At 39.7% G+C, this 16,419-nt stretch overlaps 1 protein-coding gene across 1 annotated transcript in view; it reads right to left on the bottom strand.

The window, feature by feature from the left end:
• The window catches only part of GNA14 (G protein subunit alpha 14), a 200,653-nt gene that overhangs the window by 42,147 nt on the left and 142,087 nt on the right, over positions 1 to 16,419 (bottom strand). The gene's annotated exons all lie outside the window — the stretch shown is intronic.

Raw genomic sequence — 16,419 nt, forward strand, 5'->3', positions numbered from 1 at the left:
AAATATATCATATACTTATATTTTCTTTTATCATAACCTACATAACCACCTTTACTGGAATCTTGATTTTTTTATATAGATTTGAATTACTGTCAGTTGTGCCTAGCTTTCTGCCCGAAGAACTTTCTTTGGTATTTCTTCTAAGGAAGGTCAGCTAGCCTTCTGTTTTTTTCTTTTTACATCTGAGAAGGCCTTGATTTCTCTTTCATTTTTTAAAACCAACTTTATTCAGATATAATGCATATACCACAGAGCTCACCCACGGAAAATGTAGTACTCAATGGTTTTTAGAGTAGTCAGGGATCACCAAATCCTTCACCATAATCAATTTCCTAACATTTTTGTCACCCCAAAAAGAGACCCTGTATTCATTAGCAGCCTGTTAAGGGATAAATTGTGCCTCCTCCCTCTGGGAAAAGGTATGTTGAAGGTGAATATTAGCCCGTCGTACCCGGGCTTATTTGAAAAATAAGAAGTCTATAGACGTGATCAAGTTAAGACGAGGCCATGAAGGGGGTTCTAAAACATATGACTGGTATCCCTGAAGGAAAGATGGCATTTGGACACAGACATGCACAGAAGAGAATGCCAAGGGAAGCCAGATATAGGGAAGATGAAGACAGAAACTGGAGTGATTGAACGATCACCCGGGGCCACCAGAAGCTGGAAGAGGGAAGGAAGGATCCTCTCCTGGAGGCTTTGGAGGGAGCATGGCCTGCCAACATCCTGATTTGGGACATCTAGCCTCCAGAAGTGTGAGAATCAGCTTTTGTTTGAAGCCCCCCGGTCTATGGTATTTTGATAGGGCAACCCTAGGATAGGAAAGCAATACACCGTCACGCCCCATTCCCGGTACACTCACCCAGCTCTAAGCAACCAACAGTACACTCACCTCTGCAGAGTTGCCTGTTCTGGAAATTGTATATAAATGGAACTATACAATATGCGGTCCTTTGTGACTCACTTCTTTTATTTAGCATAACGTTTTCAAGGTTCATCCTTGCTGTACTATGTATTGGTACTTCATTTCTTTTTCTTGCCTAAAAACATTTCATTGTATAAATATGCTACTTTTATCCATCCATCAGTTGATGGACATCTGGATTTTTTTTAAATCCTTTTTGGCTATCATGAATAATGCTGCTATGAGCATTCACATACAAGTTTTTGTGTGGGCATATAGCCTCATCTCCCTCGGATACATACCTGGGAGTCAAATTGCTGGGTAAACTATGTTTAACTTTTTGAGGAATTATCAAAGTATTTTCCAAAGCAGGCACCTCATTTTTTTTTTTTTTATTTCCACCAGAAATATATGAGAGCTGCCTTCATTTTCCAAAGATTGCTTTGTTTTTCTCCTTTCGGCCCTTTGCATGCATACAGCCTTCTGGACCCCTTGGGGGGAGAGCGATCTCAGGAAGACCATTATTGGCTCCTTTCAATCTGCCATTTGTTTATTGCTACTGGTATCATCAAGATACTAGCATGCCCTTAGTTGCTCACCACCGAGATCCCAAATGTTTTCCACAGTGACCTTAGGTGTAAACTCCATGCTGTAATCCAGGTCAAGGCACTCCTCTCTGACAGGAATGCCATTTTCACATCCTGTCCCTCCCTCAGGATAGAACCCCTGTGCCAGAGCTGGGGGTGGGGTCAATGGCCTGCTTCTCTTGGAGTGACACTCTGCTCTTCAGGTGGGCACTGCATATTGAAAAGGGGAGTTAATAGTCCTTGGTCTTCTCTTCTTGGCCCTTTTGACATGGAACCTCTACCCTATAAGGAGGCTTGGGTGGGGCAATATACGTCTATTTTTAGCCTGTCAAGACTGGGACTGAGGATCTGTTCCATGAGTAAGAGCTAAGCAGGGTAAGGAAGTCCAGACTTCTCAACCCATAATCTGACTGAGAGTGTGTTTCCACACCAGGGCTGGAGAGGATAAGATAAGTTGGCAGCCTCCCCCTCCCAGAGTTTAACTATTAACTAGCCCTCGACTAGGAGCTGGGAAGAGGAGACTAGGAGCTGTGGACCCCATCCTCTCAGCCACCCCACCCACCCTCCCCCGCCCTGGAATAGAGCCTCCATTACATGGAGCTAGGGAAAGGGGATGTGAGCATAGGGCATGCTTTAAATGCTACTAACTCTTGACGTTCTTAAGGAGATACAGATTTTCTTGAATAAATGTTTCTCCATTTGCTGTATGCTGTTAGGACAACTTCTAGAGACTTTAGATGATTGTAATTTTCACCAATTACATGGTTTCACTGGAGAGAGGGTCTAGTAAGTTCCTCACAGCACTACTCTGAAGGTCTGAAATCCTCTCTCATATTCACATGTACAGAGGTAAATCACGTTCTTTCCAGCACCATTTAAAACACACTCCAAGATCTGAAGAGGCTATTCTTCCCTTGTACCATGTTTGCTAGGAGGGGGTAGACAGGCCTAGAATTCAGCAGTATTTCAGGTGCTTCTCTTTTTCTAGGAACTGGGAAAGATGACTTTTTCTTAACCTCCTTGAAGCTGGGTATAACCCTGTGATATTCTTTGGCTAAAGAAATGTACTAAGTTTGTTACTTCCAAGAGGAATCCTTTGCTTGGAATTGTTTCATCACTGTCATATCCTTCTCTCTCTTCTCTTCTCTGCTGCAACAAACCGTGGAGTCTTGTGATGAGATGACATCATCATGAACTGGGGAAGCCTCTGTTACCCTGGGTCTTGAACAACAATCATGTGGAGCAGAGCCTTCACTCCTCTGGTTGTACATGTGGTGTAAACAAGAAATAAATCGTCAATGTTCTGAGCCACTGAGGCTTGGGGATTGCTTGCTTCTGAAGTATATCCTAGCCTATTCTTATTGGTAAGACTGCTATTCCTTTTAAAGATCCTATCACATGTGGTAATTTTTTTCTGCATTTCCAAAGATCCTGGTAAAGGTCAAATTCATCCCTTAGTAATATGTATAAGATCCAACTCCTTAGCAAGACCACAATTTCTGTGCCCTGCTAATCTATTGGTCTCGGTTCCTTTGAGGACACTCTACCACCTCTCCTTCCCTCTCTTGTTGTATGCAACTCTACGAGACTCCCAACCCCACAAATGCCATCTGTTCTCTCCATTCTTTTCATGGTACCACCATCCATCCTTCCAGACTCAGCATGTACAGCATGTGCCCTTTTCTAGGTACAGGGAAGGCTGGGAGGGGAAGGTGGGGTGAAAAGAAGGAATGGACAAGATGCTGCATTCATACAGAAGATGTGAAAGAGGGAGAGTCAACAAACAGTCTTAAAATGAACTGTGTTAAAAAGAGGAACTTCCCAAAAAATTGTTTACAAGTATTTGTCAAAATTTTATTGCAAACTTGGCAAGGAAAGACTGATGACAATGACGACGATGACAACGACAACAACAAAAACCGTCTGTTAAATTATTGAACAGTCTGTTAAATAATTAGGTTAGTCAGTCAGTGGGGTGGACAGCTCTAACTTCCCAGAAGTTCCTAATCATTTAGGAGTATCAGAAAATTGCCCAAGCATTTCATCAGGAATGAAAATTATTTCCCAGAAGGAGTTTGAGAATTACATCATGCAGAAAGTTTTGCTGTAGATCTGGTTTGGACAATTTTTCTTTCTCAGGAGGCTGTCAAGAGACAGTCTTGGCTTGACTGGTTGTGGTCCACTCATCAGTTCCCTCTTTAGAATTAAAAAGCATTCCTGGATCTTGTTTTCATTCATTCAAACATTTATTGAATACCTGCCAGATAGCTAAATGCTGATGTTATAAAGATTGAAAGATAGTCTTTGCTCTTCAGGGAGTTCAATGCCTTTGGAGGGAGACAGACATGTCCATACATAATTAAGTAAACAAAACCATGCCTTGGTATGTTCAGGGGGCTAAGCTAGCTATGCAGAGGAGTGGGTTTATTTAGACTCACAGTGATGGCAGGAAAAAGAAAGAGGCTTAAAGAAAAATCATCTCCATTATGGAAAAGAGAAAGGAGTCACTAAGGCATCCGGACAGTTTGAGAAGTAGAGAATGCTCAAGGGTACAGAATGAACATGGTAGGTTTGGGGTGTACAATAAGGCTGAGTGTGTGGGGAATGGGCAGATTTAATCTGGTAGGGGAAAGGACACTGGAATGAGTCCTGACAACATGGAGTAGACTCAAATCATACTAGGAAGGGAAGTGCCTGATCTCATAACTCTGGATAGTATCTTCAATGAGAACAGACTGAAAAGAGAAGAATGTGAAGTCGGGAGATAAATACAGGTGACAATAATGCACATGTGAGAGATGATCACAGTCTGATCCCATCAAATAGCAATGTCAACTGTACTGGCTACGAATACTCTGTCATGGATTCAGTCGATGATCATTTCCTTGCAAAGAGCTTATAGGACACTAAGTTATACACACGTGAAGAGGGCACTTGTTGGGATGAGCACTGGGTGTTGTATGGAAGCCAATTTGACAACAAATTATATTTTAAGAAAGTTATTCACACATCTACACATAACTAAAATTGTTAAGAGAGTAAATAGCAAATGCCAAAGAAAGCCATAGCTAAAGTACTACGGGGTCTTAGAAAGTACATGAGACTACTACCAAGAAAGGTTTCAGAGAGAAGGAAGCATTTGAGATGAGTTCTAAGGGCACAATAGGATAAATCCTGAGATGGGGAAGGTACTCAAGGCCAAAGAGACAAAGGAAGCAAAGATCTGGGAACAAGAAAGCAAAGGACAAAAATGGAAGAGGTTGTGGTTTGGCCTCAGCAAGACATTGGATGGAAAAGAAATGCTGGGGCCAATTCATAGAAACCTTTGCATGCAATGGATTTTGAACAGAATGTTTCAAGTAACGGGGAGCCATTGTGGTTGTAGAAGCAGGAAAGAGATATGATCATAACAATGCTTGAAGGCTACTCAAGAAATTATTATTGATTGAATAAACAGATGGATAGAAGCTGCTCTAACAATCTGGGCCACTTTATATTGGGGGAGAGCCCTGAGAATGCAGGGGGAGGAAAGTATGAGGACATTTGACAGAAACCAAGCAGGTGGACTCAACATGACCCATTAAAGATGAGATAAAGGAGGCAAGGGATCAGAAGATGTCAACATTAAATAAATGTGGGAGCCAGACAAGAAGTAATAATGGCACCATCATGAGAAGTTGAAAATCTTAGAGGAAGAGCAGGCTGAGCGGGGGCAGTGGGGGGTCAGTTTGCTACAGACTGTTTGAGACTCTAGGGATGCATTTTAGGGGAGATGTTCAGAAGGGAAGATGAAAGCATAGGAGAAAAGCCAGGTTGGTCCTAATGGTGGCAAATCAATCACTCAAGTCACTGGCTATAGTCATACATGAGCTAGGAAGCACTATCCACGAAGTCTGTGCACTGAACCACACCAGGTATTTGGAAAGGTAATAAATAGGTCTCTGTTCTCAAGTATAATAGAGGAGAAAGTACACCACCAGAAAATTATTATGAGCAAGTATAAACAAATACATAAAAGGTATGTGCCAAATGCATCAGTAAGATGTAGTCTATCAGAGTTATTTGCAGGTCTGCTTCTCCATGTAAATCATCCCATTAATAAAATTATTATTACTGGCCAATGGTACTGGAATTGGATTTGTCTTATTCTGGCTTTTGACAGAGTGCTGAATCGAGCAGTGGTTGTCCAAGTGGACTCAACTCCATATGGCTTAACATCAGCACTGCTGTCCAGCACCGCCCCTAAATTATTTACAGATTAAAATACCCTTGCAAATCTGTGCACTAGAACTTCCATTGATGACTTAAAAAGGGATAACAACGCATCAGTATTTTTCTGTTGTGAAAGGTTTCAAAATGTCATGGGAAGGTGTGTTGAGTGGAACCATGCTATTCCCAGTTTCACAAAGTTCTTCTCTGTTCATTGAATCTTCCATGGCATGGCCTTAACCATAGTGATGGAGGACTTCATTTCTGAGTCCTTACCTTCTAACAAAAAACTCTACTGGAGATACTGGCCAAGAAAACTAGGCAATAACACACACACACACACACACACACACACACACACACACACACACAATAGAGGGGCACCTGAATGGCTCAGTCAGTTAAGCGTCAAACTCTTGATTGATTTTGGCTCAGGTCATGATCTCATGACCCATGAGTTCAAGCCCTGCACTGGGCTCTGCACTCTCAGTGCCGGGGCATTCTCTCTCTCCCTCTCTCTCTGCCACGCCCTCACTTGCATGCTCTCTTTCTCTCTCAAAATAAATAAATAAATTTAAAAAATAGAAAGCATCCAGTCTGAAAGGAAGAAGTAGAAGACATGATCTTGTACGTAGTAAACGCTAAGGAATATATTTAAAAATTATGAGAATACGTAAGTTAAGCAAGGATGCAGGATACAAGATCAATATTTAAAAAATCAACTGTATTTTTATACATTAACACTCAACATTTCAAAAATAAAATCAGCAATTCCATTTGCAACAGCGTCAAAAAGAAAATACTTAATAATTTAATAAAAGTGCAAAATCTGTATGTCAAAAACTACAAAAGGTTGTTGGAAGAAATTAAAGACCTAAATGAATGGGAAGATATCTCATATTTATGGATCTGAAGACTTAATTTTTTTAAGATGACAATATTCTCCCAACTGATCTACATAGTCAATATGATCCCTACCAAAGTCCCCACTGGCTTTTGGTTTGTTTGTTTTTGAGTGTTTTTTCTCCCACTGAAACTGACAAGCTAGTGCTAAAATTCATATACAAGTGAAAGAGACCCAGAATCACCAAAATAATCTTTAAAAAGAGCAATTCCTAATTTCAAAACTTACTGCAGAGCTACAGTCATCAAGATGGTGTGGTGTTACAAAGATATAGAGTCCAGAGATAAATCGTTATATTTAAAGTCAACTGATTTTGTTTTTGTTTTTTTTACAAAGCTGCCAAGACAATTAAATGGTAAAAGAACAGTCTATTCAACAAATTGTGTTGGGACAACTGGATACTCACATGAACAGAATGAAACTGGATCCTTATCTCACCCAATATACAAAAATTAACTCAAGATAGATCATCACCGTAGATGTAAGAGCTAAAACTATAAAACATTTAGAAGAAAGCATAGGAATACATCTCTGTGACCTCCGATTAGGTAATGGATTCTGAGATATGACATGGAGAGCAGAGCAATAGAAAAAAATATAATAGGTAAATTGGATTACATAAAAATTAATTTTTTGTGCTTGAAAGGACACTATTGAGAAAGTGAAAAGAAACCCCACATAATGGGATGAAATATTTTTAAATCATATGTTTGATGAGGGACTTCTACTCAGAATAAAGAACTCTTAACAGTTCAGTAATAAAAAGATGAGCAACTCGAAACCAACAAAGGATTTTAATAGACATTTCAGCAGAGAAGATACACAAATAATTGATAAGCACATGAAAAGATGTTCAACATCATGAGCCATCAGGAAAATACAAATGAAAACCAAGGAAATACTGTTTATACCCATTAGGATTGGTACATTCAAAAAGAAAATAACACATGTTGATAAGGATGTAGACAAATAGAAACTCTCATACATTACTGGTGGGATTAGAAAATCATTCAGCACTTTGAAAAACATCTTGGCATTCTCTCACCTAGTTAAACACAAAATTACTGTCTGACCCAGCAACTGCACTCCTAGGTATATACAAAAGAGCATATAAGATACACGTACACAAATAATCTGTTCATGAATGTTCATTGCAGCACTATTCATAATAGCCAAGAAGTGGAAACAACCCAAATACACATCAATTGACAAATAGATAGACAAAATGTGGCATATCCATAGAACAGAATATTATTTGGCAATAAAAAAAATAAGTACAGACACATGCTATAATATGGATAAATCTTAAAACCACTACGCTAAGTGAAAGAAGCCAGTCACAAAAGGCCACATACTGTATGATTCCATCTTATATGAAATGTCCAAATAGGCAAAGCTATAGATACAGAAAGTGGATTAGTGGTTTTCTAGAACTGGCTGGGAAGTAGTGAGGGGAACAGGGTTTCTTTCATGGGGGACAACAATTTTCTAAAAAAAAACCCATTTAATGATACACTTACTTTGGAGGGGTGAATTGCATGGTATATGAATTATAGTTTAATAAAGGTATAAAATTTGTAAGTAGTAGTTTAGAAAGAGGAGCAAGAGGAGACAGAAGATAGAGAGGTCTGGAATTCTGGACCATGGGAAAAGCAGTTGAAGCAATAATTCAGACTCATTCGAGAGAATGACATCATTCTTATGTACCTTCCTCCTTCTCGGCTGTTCAGCTCTAAATTCAGGGCATGGGTCAGAATGACTATTCTATTCCAAAATTCTCAAGGTGTGCTTCACACCAGCAGCATCTCTATCACCTGAGCACTTGTTTAGAAACAAAACAAATCAAATTCTCCTACCCCACCCCAATCTCCAAAATCAGAACGTCTAAGGGTAGGATCCAGCAATCTGTTATTACATGTGCCCCAGGTGATTCTGAAGTTTGAGGACTGCTGCTATACTCCAAAGAGGTTGGAGTGACCTTCACCTGGCAGCTGTTTGTTGATACAAGCCCAGAGGCAACAGCGAGACAACTTACCAGTTGCTTCCCGTTCCTGAGTGATGGCAAATCACATCATAATAATGGAAAAACAAAATAAGAACAGGGTCTGAACTGGAAGACAAAGTATTGATATAAACCCTCTTCTCCAACATCGTTGGAGGAAGAATTTGCTCACCTGATAGCTCTAGTCAGGTTTGGTTTTTATAAAAGATAACTAGAAACTTGTTGGTCTCAATAAAGAAATTTTGGTCACTAGGACCAGAATTTGGAAAGGCTTAAGTGGATTATAGTTCTTGCAATACTGAGGCTAAATGATAATACTTGTACCTAAGTATTTATTCACATTACCTAAAATGTATCCTGGGGCTGTGGGGCTCAGGAGAATGGTGGAGAAAAGCCAGGAGAATGGCTCTGATCCTTCAGTAAAAGGAAAAAATCTGGCCTTGGAGTTATGAGTGGTCTGACTCCAGGGGAAGTGGGAGCCAGCACACTTCCTTCCCTGTTAGCTCCCCTAACTCTCAACACACCTCATTTGTTCTCTAGCATCCTCAAAAGCTGAGGCAAGCAGCAGATGTGGGCACAAAATTAAAGGGACATAGCATGCTCTCAGGTCCCCTGTATGATGCCTGTGGGTCTCAGATTGTGTGTGCTTCCCTTATCCACTAGAAACACCTGGAGAAGGGATTCGCATGCACCCTGGAAGCAGCTGGGCACACTGGGCAGGAGATTCAGGGGTTCTGATTCAGGATCCAGCTAGGCATGTCCTGTTAGCCCCTTAAAATCCCAAGTGAGGCACTCTAGCTTGGATCTTTGAGAACTAAATCGGCTTAGCAGAAACACACATGACTAAAAACTGGGGAAAAGAGATGCTCCACCTTATAAGTAATTTGGGAAATGGGAATTCATATGGTAGTTTAGCTCAGAAGGATTTAAGCAGGGGAGGGAGTGGTCAAAATATTTTAGAAATGGAAGAATTTATAGCATCCAACATCTCAGGGGAATTATTCAGATTTGACATTTTTAAAAATACTGAAATGACAAAATTTCACCAACAAAAACACCTGTCTTTGTACTTGAAAATAGCAGAGGTATCAGGATTCTGAAAACTGGCATTGCCACCTCTATAAATGAGGAGGAGGCCCTTTGAGAACAGGAAACGATGTCTTATTCTCTCCGGGTAACCAAAGAGCACAGCCTAAGAGCTGGTTCATGGTTTTTTGAATGAATGAAACCAGAATAATAATTCACACAGAGACTAATAAATTTCACACAAAGAAGTATAGAGAATTTCCCATTTGGAGAGGAAACAGCCACATAAATGAAGAATATTTGTGTCAGAGAGACAATGTAGAAAGTAGGTGAGCTAGACATCCTCTTAAATGGGTGTAGTAGTTTGCTTGCACTGCTGTAACAAAATATCACAGGCACAGTGGCATCAACAACAGAAATTTATTTTCTCACAGTTCTAGAGGTTGCAAGTCCAAGATCAAGATGTTGCCAAGTTTGCTTTCTCCTGAAGCCTTTCTTCTTGGCTTGCAGATGGCTGCCTAGTTACTGTGTCTTCACATGGCCTATCCTCTGGGCACACACTCCTGGTATCCCTTCTCCTTCTTATAAGGACATCAGTCATGTATCCCTTCCCCTTCTTATAAGAACACCAGTCATACTGGATTAGGTCTTCACCCTTATGACCTCATTTAGCTTTAAATACCTCTTTTAAAAAATATTTATTTTTGAGAGACAGAGAGACAGACAGACTGAGCATGAGCAGGGGAGGGGCAGAGAGAGAGGGAGACAGAATCTAAAGCAGGCTCTAGGCTCTGAGCTGTCAGCACAGAGCCTGATGAGGGGCTTGAACTCATGAATGGTGAGATCATAACCTGAGCCAAAGTCAGACATGTAACTGACTGAGCCACCCAGGCGCCCCTTAAATACCTCTTCAAAGGTCCTACCTCCAAATACAGTCACACTAAGGGTTAGGGCTTCAACATAAAGATTGAGAGAATTCAGTTATGAATATGTTAAATTATGGATTCAGTCCAGAATACACACATGCCCTGTACATATGCCCTCTCCTAAAATCTTACTAAAATGATAGAATTAAAAAAAAAAAAACCCGTCAACTCAAAGGAACAGAATGCATTGACGTTGTGGAGAGGCAACAAGAAAAATCATGGAAATGGGAAGCAGACAGCAAATGAGTAAGTGCTAAGCACTTAATAGTAGAAAAAAAGCCAAAACTTCCTGTCTTCTGTGGAGAAAGATAACCAAGAGCAGCTAGCTTATTTATACCTCAAAACACCTCAGAAGCTCCTCAGAGGCCCAACATTTAAAAAGGAGGTGCCCAGGGTGCCTGGTTGGCTCAGTTGGTTGAGCTTCTGACTCTTGATTTCGGCTCAGGTCATTATCTAACAGTTTCATGAGCGTGACCCTGTGTGGAGCTCTGCACTGACAGTGCAGAGTCTGCTTGAGATTCTCCCTCTCACTCTGCCCCGCCCCAACTTGTATTCTGTTTCTCTCAAAATACATGAATAAACTTTAAGAAAAAGGTTAAAAAGGAGGTGCCCTTAAAGGCAGTGGGTTAGCAGATGCAAAGTCTGTATGAGTAACAGTTGGGTTCCCCATCTTCCACAACCATTCTACCTTGCCAGAAATCTAGAGTTTTCTCCCTTAATCAGGGGACAGAGGGGCACCAAGTATAGTTTGGGGAGCAGGTGCATTTTGAAAACAGATAATTAGGTAAAAGGCTATGTACTGAGTGGTGAGCCCTCTAGCCTCATTCTCTTGCTTGAAATATGGCAGCCATACTTGAGATCCAAACATTCCCCCTCTGGGAAAACAGACCTTCCCTGAAAAAAAACCCATAATCATAGGCATTTGAAACTCCATAACAAAGCAGTGTACCATCTCATCACCCATCCATAACACAGAACCTTCTATGATCCTTTACAGTATCTCACCCTTAAAAAAGAACAGTCAGAGGTTAACAGTTAAAGACAATCTTCAACATAAAACAGAAAGATAAAAAGAGAAGGAAGTGGAAGTAACTTGGAAGAAAACAGAGACAGCACACAGAACAATTTTATAAAACCTTATAACAGTATCTTTAGGAATAAATGAAAAATCGTTGAAGCAAGAACAGGGTGCTATAAAAAAGGAACAGTTGGCTAACAAGCATAAAATTTTTAAAAATTCAGTAGATAGGTGGGAAATAATTTCCAAATACAGAAAAGATAAAGATGTAGATATTAGAAGAAAATTAGAGAATCATCCACACATTCTAATATCTGGCTGACAAGACTTCAGAAAGCAACAACAGAAAAAATGGAGAGACTATTTCAAAGGAGTCTTATATAAAAGTTCCCATAACATAATATGAAATAACATAAGTATGTTTATTTATAAAACACATAAATTTTCTGAAAGCATTCCAGAGCTCCTAGCACAATGTATAGGAAATACCCACCTCAATAACAGAAAGGATGAAAAGATAAGAAATTCTTTGAGAAAGAAGATTATGTGCAAACAATCAAGAATCAGAATAGCACTGAATTTTCAAAAAACAAATTCTGGCTAAAAGACCACAGAATAATGCCTTCAAAATCTGAAGTTGACTGTCAACCTAGAATTCAATACCCAAATACCAATCAAGCATAAAGGTAGAATAAAAACATTTAACATATTTAAAAATGGGGGGGGGGAGGGGAGACCAAATTTCAGGCTCCTTTTCTTAGGATGCTATTGAAGGATGTGCTCCAGGAAAACAAGTAGCGAACCAAAAAAAAGAAATACCACCTGAAACTTAGGGGTTGCAAGATGGAAAGGGAAGTCTCATGATCAGAGTTGTGCAACTTACCATGAGAATTAATCAATCCATTTTGAGCAGGAGGATAAAGGGCTTCAAGTAAACTGTATCCAATGGAGGAAAATGGAATGGAAAATATAGTTTGTTTTATCACATTAAAAGGGATTTTTTAAGTTTGTCTAAAAGTTCACAAATGTACTAAGGATCTGCACATAAAATGATCTTCAAAAAATTTAAATGTGTACAAAAAGAAAACGTAACCATGGTAAAAAAGGGAAAAAAAAGTGGCTCCATTGTGAATAAGTGATAAATGATTTTACCACAAACTGTTATATAACCATCAAAGAAAGGTGTGTGTGTGTGTGTTGAGAATAGACAAATTGTTTCCATAACAGAAAGTAAATAAAAGTGTAAGATTAAATGTTCACAATACAGAGATAATTAACAAAATAGTTCAAACTTTGAAAGTGATCATTTGTGGGTAGTTTGAATCAGATAAGGGCAGGGAACTGCTGTTTTCATTTTAAGTCTTGCAGTATACAATTTTAAAGATAGTATAGACTTGTGTTACTCCAATTAGAAAAAAGAAATACAAATACTTAAGCAGTTGAGGGAGCCTGAACTGCTCAGATACTGTGGTTAATTAAAAATTGTGGCAAGTAAGCAATTGCAGTATTAGCCATTTGTGAATTACTGAGTTTAAAACAATTATAAGCACCTAACACTAAAGCCCTCCTGACTGTGACCTAATCTTTCTTTAGAGTTTCAGAAGGTGCATCCGGGTCTTACCATCTTACAGAATCATCATCATGAACATCACTGTGCTCAACAAACCAAGCAGGGCTCTGCAGCTCATTAATACAAACCCAAAAAACCTAGCTAACATCATATTTGACACTAAGACCACTTTGTAAAAGAGAATCGATAATTTGAAAGAATCAGAGAAAAAAGAAAAAGGCTTAAAGCATTTTATCTTAAAATATATTCTCCCAAACCTTCTACCAATCCTGCTTCTCTAAAGGAAAATTCCACCATCAAAAAGTGTTCGGGAAACACGGCAGAGTTTATTTCCAGACACTCGCAATGGCTGTTAGCGTATCAGGGCTGCCAACATGTCCTCAAAAAAGAAACCAGTTTTACTTTTTCTAGCACAGTATTTCTCAAAAACATGTGACCATTTTAGATTTAACATTTATTTTCATTCCACTTGAGGACCATGCTTTGGGAAATTCTGATTTAAAAGATCTGGTAACTTCTATCTACAAGAAAATATTGAACTTTCAATATTCACTTTCAAAGTGAAAACCAAAGACAGAAGAAAGGGCTTTCAAATTTTTAGAGTTGTTTTTATAAATACTGGAGACTGTTGCATCACTTAGAAGAGAGAATACAAGGAAATGTGGCTCAGAATCAGTAGAGACTTAGGTTAGACCAAAGGAAGAATGATGCTTACATCTCAGGCTGCTACACAGTGAGTAGGCTGCTTTAGAGAGAAAAAACAAAACAAAACAAAAAGAAAAAACCCCCCTAAACCCTCCTGAAATGTGGAAATAGTTGCTCATTAGACAAGAACGAATTCTTCTCACCCATAGTAATGTAAAGATGTGGGAAGGTAATTTCTTGGCCAATTAGCCCTCTGGGCCACAGTGACCGGATCCCTAGATATCATACGAATGAGAAATAAACTTCTTTCGTGTTGAGGGGTTGTTTGTTACAGCAGCTAATATTACTCTCCCTGACCATGTAGCAAATATGGCAACAGATTTTAACAAAGCAGACACAAAGCCATTTATTATATTCTCTACAATTTGCTATTTAGAATATTTTTGTAATAAGAAACCAGGATGCTCCATGCCTTTAGGCCCTCTGAGAAATCCACTAGATTATAGGTAGAAAAAAGAAAACAAATGGGAAGGGGTAAAGTATACACAAGAGGTTTCAACTGTTTTTTAATGTTGTATTTCTTTAAAAACAAGTTGCTCTGAGGGGCGCCTGGGTGGTTCAGTTGGTTAAGTGGCTGACTTTGGCTCAGGTCATGATCTTGTGGTTCGTGAGTCCGAGCCCCGCATCAGGCTCTGTGCTGACAGCTCAGAGCCTGGAGCCTGCTTCAGATTCTGTGTCTCCCTCTCTCTGTCTCTCTCTGCCCCCTCCCCTGCTCACATTCTGTGTCTCTCTCTCAAAAATAAACTTTAAAAATTAAAAAAATAAAGTTGCTCTGAAATAATTTAGCCAAACATAAAAGAAAAGCTACTTGCTCTATTAAACAATTAAAAATCATAATCAGTCAGCTTTCATCCCAGAAAAGATAATGTTTCATGAAAGGAAGGGAGGATGTGCATGATACCAAGTTGACCCTGGGCTTGTCGTGTAAGAACTAGATCCCAGTGCAAGCAGGAGTGATGCCCAGGACACCTCCTACACTGGGAGGTGCTCTGGAGGAGGTAGGAGATCTCATTCTTCTTGGAACCTTTTATTGTATCCTCTGAAGATGAGTAAACAGGGAAGGAATTTACTGTTTTTCCTTCCATTGGCAAATAATGACATTTCAAATCACGATAGTGGAAAAGTACCATTTTTGAAACAGTTGACTTTTAGGAAACTTTTATGTAATCATGCCTGTACGATCAAAGAATGAATGCTGGTTGGGTTACTTTCCCCCTTGATCCATCGAAATCTTCAGGATCAAGAGTCAAGTTGTCACAGGATATAATAGTGGTTCTCCAACCACTTGTCACTAAGTTCCTTCAAGAAGAGCTTTGCCTAGAATGTCCTGCTTATTCAGAGCTCAGACTTATAAAAATTTGTAAATTTTTTAAAATTTATTTAAAAAATTGTTTTAAATGTTTATTTATTATTGAGAGAGAGGGAGAGAGGGAGACAGAGCACTGGTGGGGGAAGGGCAGAGAGAGAGAGAGAGAGGGAGACACAGAATCCCAAGCAGGCTCCAGGCTCTGAGCTGTCAGCACAGAGCCTGATGTGGGGCTCAAACCCACGAATGCAAGATCACCACCTGAGCTGAAGGTGGACATTCAACCAACTCAGCCACCCAGGTGCCCCTCAGATTTATAAAATTTTAAGGACACTCTAACCCCTGACATGTTCCTAGCACCCTCTTTGGTCTGGCAATAGGAATGGCAGCAAAGGGGCTCTCCCATCTAAAAGAGCTTCAGTGCCTTTGACTACATCACTTCCTCCAACCTCGCTGCTGGTCCTGGGACAATGTTCTTAGGACACGTTCCCTCCATGATTACACATTTTATATTAACAGTCAGCCACAGTGACCCACTCAAGGAAGTAAAATTTGAAACTCTCAGAGCTCAAACTACTGAACAACTGGCTTCCACTTCTGGCCTCAAGATTCATTCTTCCATTTAGCAAACTGATGGATGATTCGCTGAGCAATTTCCAGGTTTGTGGGCCACCTAAAGCACAGAGTTAAACAAGACAGTGTAGTAGGAGAGTTGTGGCCTGAGTCTGCCAAGGAAGAGGTAGTAATTTGTATAGCAGGAATTCATGAGCACATTCTTTTAGCCATAAAGGGGAATCAGATGTTTTCAGGGAGGAAGTGACATTTGAACTAGACCTTAGAGTTAACAATGAACCTGTATAGGAAAGGTCAAGGTTATTGATAATCAGTAAAGTGCTCACTGTGGGTTGGGATTGATCCATATTTTATGCCCCATTCGTGGTATGTATGCTTTATGTTTTTAATATGATGTTTCAAGCAATCAGAAAGGTATAAAGAATAAAATAGCAAATGTTTTTTGTACCTGCTATCCTGTTTTGTCAAATTGTAATATGTTATGGTATTTGCTTTAGGTCTTTTTTTTTTTTTTAATGTTTATTTATTTTTGAGACAGAGAGAGACAGAGCATGAATGGGGGAGGGGCAGAGAGAGAAGGAGACCCAGAATCCGAAGCAGGCTCCAGGCTCTGAGCCATCAGCCCAGAGCCTGACGCGGGGCTCGAACTCACGAACCGTGAGATCATGACCTGAGCTGAAGTCGGAAGC

This window comes from Panthera uncia, chromosome D4 (assembly GCF_023721935.1).
Source record: "Panthera uncia isolate 11264 chromosome D4, Puncia_PCG_1.0, whole genome shotgun sequence".
In the NCBI taxonomy this organism is placed as follows: domain Eukaryota; kingdom Metazoa; phylum Chordata; class Mammalia; order Carnivora; family Felidae; genus Panthera; species Panthera uncia.